Raw genomic sequence first — 13,129 nt, forward strand, 5'->3', positions numbered from 1 at the left:
GGACCCCTGCCGGGCTCCTGGGGACCCTGCCGTGCTAGGCCTGCCCAGGAGGCTGAGGCTGCCCTGCCCCAGGGGCTGGCGGGGCTTTCTCTGCTCTGTGCGTGGGAGCAAGTGAGGGGAATGGTTCCTGCAGCTCTCGCTGGAGGGATCTCGTCTTGCCGTGGCGACGTGTGTCCCGGTCTCACGTGGGCTGGCTAACGAAACAAACGTGATCCAGAAGAAAACCTCTTTGTCCTGACAGCTGCAGCCACTCCTCCTCCAGAAGTAATGCCAAAGTATTTGGTGCTTTGATCCTCGTTTTTTGAATAGGATAGTGACAGCAGAAGCAATAGTGTGAATTTGCTGTTTGTGCCTTTGTGTGATGTTCCAGATTTTAATTCCACGGATAACAAGGCGTTGAACAGCTTAATGCCATGACTTGAAGGGAGAGAGATTCCTGCAAAAATAACATGAGGCTCTTTTATTAATAAAAGGAACGAGCCGCTTTGTTCCTGATACCATGTCCCATATGGTAAGATTTAAAAAGATGGACTTTGATATCCTGTGGTTCTGCCATCTAACAGCTATTACTAAATAGAAGCTGTAAGAATTTTAATGCATTTGACCTTTGCTTCGTTGAAATAAACAAAACTGACACAGCTATCACTTGACTTTCCAGATTTTATCATGTAACAGTAAAAAAAGGAGAAAACTGGCAATGTGCTTCATTTTCAGATTTCACGGTATAAAGAATTTACCTATAGAGTTTTGATTTCATCTTCAAGGTAATCATAAGATGCCTGCTTTATCCGTGGGATACGCAGAAATAGCGGTGCTGGGGGATAAATATCTGTGCTCGGTCCCAAATGCACTGCCATGTTCTGGAATACTGGCCAGCTTAAGGAGTTCAGCTTGTTGCTCCCAAGGTCGGATCTTTTGCTGACACGAGCTGTTATGAGGAAATACAAAAGCAGGGGTTTGCCCCTCCTTTCCCTGGGGAGCTGCTTTTAAGCAGAGAATTTACTGCTGGTTCCTTTTACACTGAGAAACAACACTTGAGCACTTCCAGACCTTGACAGCATTGGGTGTGGTACCTCCCTTTGTACTGCTCTGTGCCGGGCAGCATTACTGACCTAACGATTAGCATCAGTGTATCGGAGATATCCAGGGATCTGCCTATAACACAGGCAGGCAGTTAACATGATGTCCAGATCAGGCTCAAGTGAGGGCTCAGCCATACTCGAATTCTGCAAGCAGCTTCAGTGGGATTTGACACTGAGGGTAACCTGTGATGCAGGGAACCTCTGTACTCCCTAAAGGACAGCATACCATAAAGCCAGTTTCTTTCATGAAGTTTTCACTACTTCAGACTGTAGTACAAGATGGACGGCTTGTGAGGGAACAGCAAGGGCCACCCGCTCCAAAAGGAATTTTGAGCCAGGAGCAGAGCATGATACCAAGGCAGGTGGGACTGGTCACCTTACCAATAAGAAGCTGGCATGCTGTGTGACAAAGTTCTAGATTTATTTTATTTAAAATGCTTTCAGGGTTAAATGTCATTTTATATGAGATAAGATGCTGTCCTCCTTTTTGATGAAAACCAGCTTTCGTGTGTACGTAGAACTGTAGAATGGCTTGGGTTAGAAAGACCCTACAAATCATCTAGTCTTGACACTTTCCACTAGATCAGGTTGCCCAGAGCCCCATCCAGCCTGGCCTTGAGCACTGCCAGAGTTGGGGCTTGGGGCATCCACAATTTCCCTGGGAAACCTGTTCCAATACCTCACCACTGTCACAGTAATGAATTTATTCCTAATGTCTAGCCTAAGTTTCCCTTCTTTCAGTTTTTCCTCATTATTCTTTGTCCTATCACTACAGTTCCTGATGAAGAATCCCTCTCCAGCTTCCCTGTAAGCCCCCTTCAGGTACCAGAAGGTTGCTAAGAGGTGTCCATGTAACCTCTTCTCCAGACTGAACAGCTTCAACTTTCTCAGCCTGACTTCATAGGAGATGTGCTCCAATCAACTTTATGGCCTCCTCTGGACTTGTTCCAACAGTTCCATGTCCATCTTACGTTGGGATACATATGCATACATGCACTGCCATGTGTAAGTAAACAAAGCCATGAAGAACAACAACAAAGAACAAACAAACACGAAGAACATGTTGTGATGAAAAAAACTTCCAAACATAAGAGGTACTAGATTTCAAGTCCAAGAAATCAGCATCTTTGAGGGATGGCAGAAAATACAGGGGCAGTAATCTCAGGGACAGAAATCTCTTACTCAAAATTTTGAGGTAAGGATCAGAAAGAAGAGTTAGCTCCTTGCGAACACTGAGAAATTAAATTCAAATCATTCAAATGAATAGGAAGTTTGTAACAGATTTAATACAAATGAAAGCATGCCTCTTCTAAGCACATTGTTATTCTCAAAGCACTCTACAAACACTAACAATTTAATGATATTTTATCCCTCAATTCACAAACTGAAGTTCAAATAAAAAATAGAAAAGGATTATCCTCTAAAGCTCATGACAGGAAAACCATTGGCCTGGCACAAACAATATCATATCCATTGTGGTTTCAAAAACATATCAAATTACATTTTAAGCCATCAACTAATGCTGCTAAACAGGCTGGTGCAAGATAGATAGATATCCTGAAATGTTCAGTAAACATTGTTTGTTTAATCTAATAGTCTCTAATACATACTTGTGGTAGAGATCTTTCCATCAAGAAGCTGAAGTAATAAGCATATTGTACTGAAATGAGAAGATTAGCAAGGCCTGACTTTGCAGTGCAGATCCAGAATGACACACGGTAACGTTCAGCTCTTTATGCTAGCCCAGGAACGAAAGTTAAGATACTTACGGCATCCTTTTCTCTCGGGGCTGCATGTGCTTCTTTGGGCAGGAGGAAGGCTACTCAGTTACTTTGTCACTAATAATTTGTTATTTACTGTTTATAAACGGTAACAGTTCACTAGTGCTTTGGTTTTTTTTCTGATTCACAAAGTAAGACAAGATGTAGAAGTTCTGAATGTGAATATATGTGATATCTCATAATGTCACCAAAATAAGGTCTTCCACCCACTGTGTGAGAGGCCAGTCCACACACAGAATCAATTTATTTATGGTTCTGCACAGAAAGGGGTGCTGGGTGGGAAATCCACAAAGCCATCACTACAACTACCAAAACTTCTTGCTCTTTATACATTTTAGCAAACAAAGGCATTAATGTTCATTGGCTACAAGTTATTTCATTCTTTTATTAATTAGTATTCTTTTATGGTTAATGATTCCTTCACTTCTCATGCTAATTAGTCTGCATACCCAGTCTTTCTTTTCTTTTAATTTGTGGGTTTCTTGTGTCAGTGGTCGCAGATTTCCCCCACTGAAGTTACCTTTCACCCAATCAGAGCTGTTATCTGTTACCCAATCAGCACAGCTGCTGAGTTGGTTTTGTTAGTTTCTCCCTTATCTTGGGGGTGCTGCCAAATGTCCTAGTGGCCTGTAAATTCTGCATCCTTTGTGTCCATTATCAGTGGTACATCCTTCTCCCTAGGCTTTGTTAACCTCCCCCTAGGTCTGAGATCATTAAAGCATCTCAAGCTCTAAACTTTAACAAGGCAATTCTACCGACAAGTAATTTATCTTTCTAACACCTGGACATCAATTATGTCTCAATGATATGCACTTCGTATGGAATCTGCAGCCACGGTATGAATTTATGTGCAATTGCAGTCTTGTGTCTTTTCCCCTGAGCCTGCAACTAGTAACCCATCTCCACATGCCTTTTCTTCATTCAGATGAAGCAGTACTGCTTGCAAGGCCCCTCCTTTCTTTTCCTTTCCCATTGTCTTGCCTGTAGTGCCTCTGCCTTTTGTGGGCAATGTGTATGTGTTTGAGAAGATGGGGAAGATGAGAAAAACTGTGGGTCCTAGTAGGAATGTGAGTGAAAAGGGGAGGGTTGTGCTGGATAGAGAGAACCTCTCATACCAACTTGCAGTGCCACTTTTGCCCTGAAAGGAAAGCTGCCAAGAGAACCCTGCACTCTTCTCAGAGAGATCAGGAGGACTCCCTCTTCCCATGCCACATCACCTCACTTAAAAAGCATAGTGATGCTCTCTGAAAGATTTCATTCTATTATGACACCTAGCAGTACTATGATCTTTTTTCAGGCAGTAGTGTAGTGGGAGACTCAAATGCCTTTGGTCAGCTTTTGTGACAGATCCGGTGCCCTCTACTCACCTGGCGTGGATGACTGACAGGTACAAGCAGTGCTGCTGTCATGAGCAGAGCCAACAGTGCAGGTGAAGCAGCGAAATCAAACAGAAACCTGTGATTGGGATCGGTAACAGCCTTTGTTCAGTGTATGTTGACTGAAGACGAGCTGGCATATTTGGCATGAAAGAAAGATTGCCCAGATGAGGCCCTAATTATGCATTTAGCAGACACTGTTTTTAAAACCACTTCTCTTGAGTGTGTCATCCATTTGTATTCAATGGATTAGAGAAATACAAACTAACTTGTCACAGCAGAGTGCAAAAATATCAATGACAAGTGCTCAGATGAGACTTTACTGGATTAGTGGAAATAGGACATCAAAGAATCAAATAGATGCTTAATTGGGACAGTAGTAAACCAGGGATTGCCAGCAGATTTAACTTTTTGAAGTGAACTGCATGAAGGTCTCAAGTATATTTCTAACGCAGTGGCAAGATACTTTCCAAATGGTAATGTTTCTGATTCTTTTCATCTTAACCCATCCCAGATATTTTTTTTTTTAAAAAGACAACCTCAGGGCTGTTCTTTGTTTATCCCAGAGCAGTCCTTTTTTTTTTTTCCATACAGCTACATACAGGAATTTAGACTGTGTTATGCCAGAAGGAGTGTCAGGACAAGTCATAGCACTGATGCTTACAAGAGATATGAACTTCAAGGAGAAAATGAGCTTATCACCACATTAGCCGGGGTGCCCTACCATGTACATTAAGAATATCAAAGGTTTATTTCCTTGTACTCCCATGAGCGATGGGAGAACTTACACTTCCTGTAATCAATATTCCAGTTTTGACTGGTACATTCTTAACTGCTGGTCTTCTCAGGAGCATGGTCTTACTGGGTGCCAGCAGCCTCTATTGAGCAAGGATGCCTTGTCCCACCAAGCTGTGCCAGAGCATGAGGGCAATTTGGTCTGAACGGTTTCCTTGTGTTTGAAGTATTTCCAGGATACTCTCTCCTCTACAGTTTACTAGAGGTCCTTCTGATTTTTTTTCATTGGAGAGTTGTTTTAATGTTTTGAATGGAGGCTTTCTCACTGCTTGTTTCTAGAATCCAAGTAACCTTTTCACATGGCTTTATTTCTCTGTTTAAAATAAAATTCTTCCCTTTTTTTTTTTTCTCAAGTTTTAGGCTTGTGCCTTCAGTGCTAATGAAAGGAAAACTCTTGTTTTCTTACCAAGATGTGACCTATGGCTTACAACATCCCCTGGCATCCCAAATTTTCTGTTCTTACAGATGCATCAGTTGCATTAAAACATTACAGGCAAAGGGAAGAGACACTAAAATGGATTTGTACTTTACTTGTTTATTCATGACGTAAGGTAGGTGTGGGTTTTTTTTCCCTTTTTGCATTAAAGATCAAGGTCCTCTTTGAATTTTTGGACCATGAAATAGTTTACAATTGAAGCCCCAAATGGCACTTTTCACTCTGTGTGTACTGTGTCATTTTTACTGCTTGTTCACCCAAGCAGTAATGCTTATCTGAAAGCAGCACATTTGTGCCAGGGAGCAGGAAGGGCAGGGCTGCCGCAGGAGGGACCCAGCTGTGGAGGAGACCCCATCCTGGCACGTGAATACCTTCTTGGGCAGGGTGCCTTCCCCCACATCTGAACGGAGCCAGGGTTGTGACAGGACCTGCTGATGATCCAGTGGTCACCAGAGGAGTTGAAGTGACAAGGAGCTGCAGTCCCTGGGCAACCAGAGGGAGTCCTGGGCAAGGGTGGTCAGGGCAGTGAAGCCTGTCCGTGTGCTCAGGACTCCAACAGTTTGGATGAGGGAAGTTCTTCCAGCGAGACAACACCTAATGTATTTGTTTTTGAAAGTGTACCTCCTGCATTCTCCCGAGCTGAATTTAATGCTGTTTAATTGTACTGTGGCTGTAATATAACTCCTCTGTACTCTAGTGGTCAGGCTCGGGACGTGACAGGCTGCTTTGTCCTGGCAGCCAGGATAGGACGTGCCTTCTGTCAGGCAGTGGTCCTTTCTCATGCCAGCACTTCCATTTTTGATTATTATGGAATGATTTATCGCCAGAGCCAGCCAAAGGCAGTAACTGTGACAAATGAAAACTCTGAAAACAATCTCCTTTCAGGAACAGATAAAGTAAACAAGACACAGAAAGCAGAGGATTCCCTGTATTGCTGTTTGGCTGACCTCAGCCAGTGGGTAATTCTGTCACAAGTGGTGTTACACAAAGTCATTAACATCTCCTGGTGCTGAATGTATTTCCCGGGCTTTGGTGCTGTTTGGAACCAATTCCAGACCTTTTCCTTCATTTAGATTTTCCACTCTGAAGAACAATAGATACTTAGGCTCTCTGCAATGTTTCTAATCCAACCCACTCCCCTGCCCTTTTGTTAAGGGAAAAAATAATATTTGATATGTCTTAAAGCCAGTTCAGTAACTACTGTAGCACGGGTTGTACCAACACCGCAGTAGAGCAGCTGAACGTAGCAAGCCCGTCTCTTAGGTATAAGGATTTGGGGTTGGTTTTGCCACCTGCTGGTAGCACAGACTCCTGCTCTCTGTGACCCATGGGAGCTTGCCAGGGGCTGGGCCTGTGGAGCCTGAACCTGCTGACAAATTTCTGCATACTGCAAAATGGCCTAGTCTTCCTCACCCGTGAGAGGGAAAAGCAAGCAACCCTAGCAAGGGAGATTTTTGTAGCAAGGTCATACTAAGCATAGGATTAAAAAAAAAAAAAAAAATTAAGTGTACAGGGGAATTAATTGAAAAAAATGTAACCTCCTTGATTTTATTGCCTAAAGTTCTTGGGCATCAATTTGATGAACACTTAAACATGCATTCTTTTTAGTGAGTTTGAAATACCATAAGCTTAAAGAGACAACATAAAATAGGATATTGCCTTGTCTTCTTCCAGCATGTTCTGCCCTTCTGCATGTTCTAACAACCCCAGCCCCTGCCAAGAGCTGTCCTCTCCTCTTGAGAACTAGTCTTTTCTTGGGAGAAACCTAGCAGTAAAGATTATTTACACCTAAATAGCCCCACTTGGGGATGGCTCTCAGTGTTAATAATCCTCTTGCTAAGCAGGGGAATTCAGGCAGTGTGTGCTTAAGTGTCTGTACTTGTTTTAGCTCACAGTAGGTGAGTCTCTGCGCTGGAAACTGTATCAGAGAGTAGTAGAACTGTTGTGCAAAAATCCAAATGGATGGGTAAAACTGCTATCTTGTGTTACAGAGAACATCAGTCTCTCCACAACAAAGGTTCCATCAGGTCAGGGATTTGTTCTCAGCCAAATAATAAACGTTATCTGATCTTCCAGTAAAAATCTGTAAATGAGCTCTTTGAGTGTGGCTATTTGCAACATAAATTTATAACTTAGTATGTTTAAGTTTGTTTTTTTTTTAAGTAGGAACATACAGAGCAATGTAGGAACAGTGACCCCCAAGGACTGGGTTTATCTGAGTTTGTCTCTGTGAGCTTTACCCACAGCCAGACTGAGGTACAGAAAAGGAATGCAACACTAACAGTTCAGCAAAGTTTACACCACCTCACCTACCAATGAAGGGCTGCAGAACAGAACAGTTGGTATCAGCAATTCTGATTCACAACTTTTTACAGATTTCCCAGGGGGAACAAGGGGCATTCCTCAGGCCCTTCTACTTGAATAAGCCAATTAACTACTTCTTGTTCACAGGCCAAAAAAAAAAAAAAAGAGAAGTAAAGATTGCTCTCATATAAGGAAAGCTCTTAGCAGGGCACAAATTTAAATTTTCAATAGCAGCACAAGAGGAAATGGCAAAACTGCCTTCACAGTCATGTTAAATTCTACCATTGTTTAAAGGAGCTCACAGCATCTATGCCCCAACAATAGTTCTATATATTATAAATGCAAATATAAATCATATAAGTATATATGATATAAATGATAGTTCTATATATATGTTTTTAAACAAATCACATATTTCCACTCCAAATGCTGCCAGGAAGAGGATGCCTTCAAGGAAACAATCTGTGAGTCATCCTCAGGAGACATACAACTGAGGCACCTCCTCTGGAACAAAGCCATGTACATCCATCCAAAATATCCAGTTATAAACAGTATTATGTTACTCCCATAATTGCCCAATGGCCTTAGAAGCAATCTGGTTTTTTTATGACAGTAAGAATTAATGTTGAGTTGTTGATGTTAAAAGCTAGAATAACATCACATGAAGATTAAAATGCCATTTCAGTGATAGTTTATTCTGGATTATGCTAAGAAGTATTAGCCTGTGATCATTTAAGACTCATAAAATTTTTACTCCTTGTTAAAAACTTATTTGAATGTCTGAATGTAAAAGATACTTTCTGAGGGTTAATGTGGAAACCTTAGGGCAGATGAAGAACTCATCTGTGGATTTGGCAGGTGAGATAACACAAACTTGTGTGGATTGTTCTTTTTTTCTGTGTACCTTTCTGTATTATGAAAATACTATTACAAAATAGATTTTCACAAATTCCCAGTGATACATGGGCTTAATGTTTGCTGTCTTTCTCAAACCCTTGGCTCTAGCTTTTAGTTCTCTCACTCTGAGAGATATGGAAGAACTAATGCAAGAAAAGAAAGCTTTGAGAAGAGGCAAGTATATGCTAGAGCCTGTTAGTTGCGGGTGTGGGATAGAGGATCTTACAAAATAGAAACAAGGGTACACCTTATTCAGAAGAAGAAAGATCCTTTTGTGGGACCTGATGCATCAACTGAAGGCATGTGGAATCCATCTGTGCAGTCAGCAGGCCCCTGTACAGTGGTAACGCTTTCTTGTTACTGCTGTTGTTCCATCCTACTACTGGAATGGATCCTGTTGGTCTCATCATTCCTGGGATAACATGCATGTGCCATATGGGGCTAGCACAAAAGGGAGCTGAACTTCATCCATTCTCCCAGGAATTGACAGGACCCAGGGCAAATAGGGCTGTAGAAGGAAACCCAGAAAACACTGGTTAGTTAGCAAAGTGAAGGCACTACACAGGCAAGTTCTGTCATTTCAGCATTTACTTGAAGAAAATGAAGTACCCAGTGCCTCAAATTCTTCTCTCTCCATTCACTCACGAGGCTGAGGTTTTTGGAGGTTTTCAGTAGGACAGAGGTGGAGGACCTTGAGAGCCTGGGAATAGCCTGGATGCTGAATGACTGCTGGAGGAGTAGGGATCATTGGTGTTAATAATGTAGGTGCTATTGGGAGAAACTGGCTTTGAGAAATCATCTTAGAATGACACTGATTTATTTGTCATGTTCATTTGACTGCACATTTGTTTTGTGGGTAGGAAGAAACTCGTTTTGAAAGAAACAATTAACAGTGATTAAAAGAAGTTGTTCTGCAGTCAGTTGCTTTCTGGAGCAATCACGAGGGTGGCTGGATTGCCATCTTTCACTGAGTCCTCCAGCAACAGGGGTACCTCTGTATTTCCCTACCTATAATATTTTATGCCTTTCCTCTTTAGTCTTCTTCCTCCTGGATTTTCTTGGACCTCCTTATTACCCATATTCATCAACCCTCTCTGTAATTTTCCCTTCTTTTTGCCTGAACTTCCTCACAGCTTTTGTTCACAACCTCGCAATTCTCTCGAAGTATGAGCCAAGAGTATGCAGCTAGGACATGCTGGACCTGATCCTTGGCACAGACAGCTGAACCCCTGGGGGCTGACAGAGGAGGTGACCAAGAGAGGGTTGAAAGACTCACTAGACAGGAGGTTACAGGATGCAGTAATCTGTCTGTATCCAAGCCCTGATGGTGCCAACTGAGTACGTGCTGCAGGGATGATGGGAATGGTAAGGCTGCTTTCAATAGTGTATTATTATCCCTTTATAAAATCATCTGAAATTCAAAGAAATTAATAAAAGTCTTTATGAGTATGTAAAAGTCATCGCCTGATACACACTGACCTACGACATCTCCCTTATTCAGTTGTGGCAGTGTCTCCCCAGTGCTACTGGGATATAATAGGGGCTTTACTGGTTTCCACTGGGCAGTCAGCAGGGCTACGACACAATCACTGACCCAGTTTTATCTGAAACAAACAACCCTTCTCTCTCCTCCCTGCAAACAATAAGATTGTAAGATCCAAGGCCAAATTCATGTTGTTGTGAACAGCTGCAAATCCACTGACGTCAGCAGAGCTGTATCCACTTAGTAAAACAGAGAGTCCAGCTCACGGTGGTTCTTTGGATGAATTTCAGTGGAACAACTGCATCTATCTATCTAAAATTCTCCTCAGTTTTTCTTTAGATGTATATGTTTTTTCCTGTCCTATGCAGTGCAGGAGTGTGCTGTCAAGCAGCTGCTCATGTAAGTGATCCTTGAAGCTCTCTGTGAAGCAAATTAAGAGTCTGGCTGGATGAACTGGCTACACCATGGACAAGTATGAGGTTGTAAGAGGAGAAATGAAACTTCTGATCTCAAGGGCCCAATAAACATGATATCCCACAATGCAGGAGCTTTGGAGCATAGCAGAGAGGTGCAGGCCCTGCATGGCCAGCAAGAAGCGTGACTATAATATTCAAAGGGCTGCTCAAAATAGTCTTAATTTTACAAGTGGCAGTCACTATGGCTTGATCTTACCAAGTGTCTAAAAGCATTAGCCCCATTGACCTTGAGTTACACAAACCTAGAGTGAAGCAGAGAACCAGCACTGCAGAAGTTTGAGCTTCAGAGCAGTCACTGCTGATTGCAAGGACTTATTTTTTTCTGTTTTCTTAAGAAGAAGGGAAACTCCACATGGGAATGGAGAAGGTGCGTAATGATCTCCACTGGCTTCAGAACCAGCTTCCAGACCAACATTGCTGTGTTTGAATCACACTGGAGCAAGTTGTTTGACCTTTGGTACAAGAAATTACTTCCAATAGACTGTGTCTACATTAGATTAGATTAGATTGTGCTGATCCCATTCTCTAATCAGGGCAGCTGCATGGGAGTTGCACTCCAGTTCTTCCCACTGAAGTTGCATCTTTCTCAGGAGTTTGTATTCTCAGTGTTGAAATGAAAGATAAGCAAACAGGACCTTTCAGGGGAAACAAAAATATGGCTGCTTTTAGTTTAGTCAAAATGAGTTTCTGTATGGACATTTGTGTAAGTAAGAAACTCCAACAGTGCAAGAATGCTCACAGTTCTAACCTTCATTTAAGTTATACAGTGAAGTATTTACAGATTACTAAGGAGGACTTTCAGAGTCTGACGTGCATAATAAAACATCAGCAACGAGGGTCTATTGATGATGGTCTTTGTGCAGAGTCACATTTAGGCTGACCTTTGATCCAAGCAGTGTGAATGACAGCGGTTTGGGATGCTTACAATGGGTTACTGAAAAAAATGAGGGTATGTAATAAAGTTATTAGCACTGAGATGAAACAATGTGGTGAAAAATACAGATCTGAATCACCGAGGGAAAACACTTTATGTACAGGATGGATTCTGAGTGTCCCATCTTCATCTTACTTAGCCTGAGGCTGTGGGAAGAGCAAACAAAGAACATGTAATTGTTCCCACACAAGAACAGACAAGCCTACATTGAAAAGATGAGTGAAACTAGCAGGATTCAGGGACATTGCATGCAATCTCCAAGGAGAAACAAACTTCAGTCTGAGACCTTGAATATCAAAAGGAGTTGAAAGACTTATAAACCCTTCGAGAAGACACAAAAATTCCCTGTGGAGACAAACTGAAGGAGAGAGATTGCGAAGAGAATTTAAATATATCCGACTGTTGAGAGATGTTAGTTGTTTAGATTAAATAAGTTTTTTACAGAATGAGTCAATTCAAGTTATAGTATTGTATGAATTAGTATGCTCTTTGCTTAGTTTTACTTTCTTAGCATGAGTAATTGGATTTGCTGAAGCCTTAGGCCACAAGCTGTGAACTTTCATCTATGCTTTTGGCTGGAATAAAATTTGCTTTCTCACTAATTTTCCTAGTAGCTAGTACAGTGGTGTGTTTTGGATTAAGTAAGAGAATAATATTGATAACACTCTGATGGTTTAGTTGTTGCTTATTAATGTTTTTCCTAGGTTTAGGACTTTTTTAGTTTTCCATGCTCTACTGGTGAGCAGGTGCACAAGAAGCAGAAACCAGAAGATAAAGAGGACACCTCTGGCAGCAGAAGATGCAACTCGAGGAGATAAGAACAGTTAATGGCCTGTCTGTGTGGAGATGAAGAAAGAATCCCATATGGTGTTAGAACAACCCAGACCACAGTTCACCATTGAACTAGAAAGTCATGTGCAGAGCACATGAGGCATGGCTGTATAAATCATAAGGGTATAATTGCCCAAGGATGTCTTTTTTGGCAGTCCCTCTCTGAAGACACCCAGATCGAGCTGACTCTGCTGCTGTATCACTCTATTAAATTATTTATTCTTAAAAAATCCAAAGCCTGAGACTCTGCTGTGGGAAACCTAGGGTTGAGCCCGAAGGAGAAGGAAACACACCCGAGAATGAATATGTGTGTGAACAAGGAGTCAAAAGGGATCATCCATTGGCTCACTGGAGCTGCCCTCTGTAAAGGAACTTCAGTCCTGTCAGTTAAAGTCTTGGGTCATGTGTGTGCAACTCCTTGAATGGTGTGAGAATGCTCAGGCATTCTCCCTTAACACAGCCTCCCCAGGCCAGGAGAATGGCAAGCCTGCCAGTTGTACATGTGGACAGTTTCACACTTTTAGAGATATTTTTATCTTTCATATGCAAGTAATAGACCATAGGATTTAAGCTGGCCATAGGATTTAAGCTGGCCACCTCTGTCATCTACACTGGAGACAACAGAAGCACAGTTATGTGTGAAGGACTAGTGGAGTCATAACTAATAGTCTGGAAGTGCAGACAGGACCCCAGCAGGAAGAAGAAGCATCATGACATTTCATCACACACACATT

At 42.0% G+C, this 13,129-nt stretch overlaps 1 long non-coding RNA gene across 1 annotated transcript; it reads left to right on the plus strand.

Moving 5' to 3' along the window:
• Positions 1-6: 6 nt before the first annotated feature.
• LOC108445959 lies at positions 7-642 on the plus strand. The gene is made up of 2 exons (XR_001861052.1): positions 7-264; positions 371-642. It is a non-coding gene; the product is annotated as an uncharacterized LOC108445959 (long non-coding RNA).
• The last annotated feature ends 12,487 nt before the right edge of the window (positions 643-13,129 follow it).

This window comes from Corvus brachyrhynchos, unplaced genomic scaffold (genome assembly GCF_000691975.1).
Source record: "Corvus brachyrhynchos isolate BGI_N302 unplaced genomic scaffold, ASM69197v1 scaffold84, whole genome shotgun sequence".
Classification (NCBI taxonomy): domain Eukaryota; kingdom Metazoa; phylum Chordata; class Aves; order Passeriformes; family Corvidae; genus Corvus; species Corvus brachyrhynchos.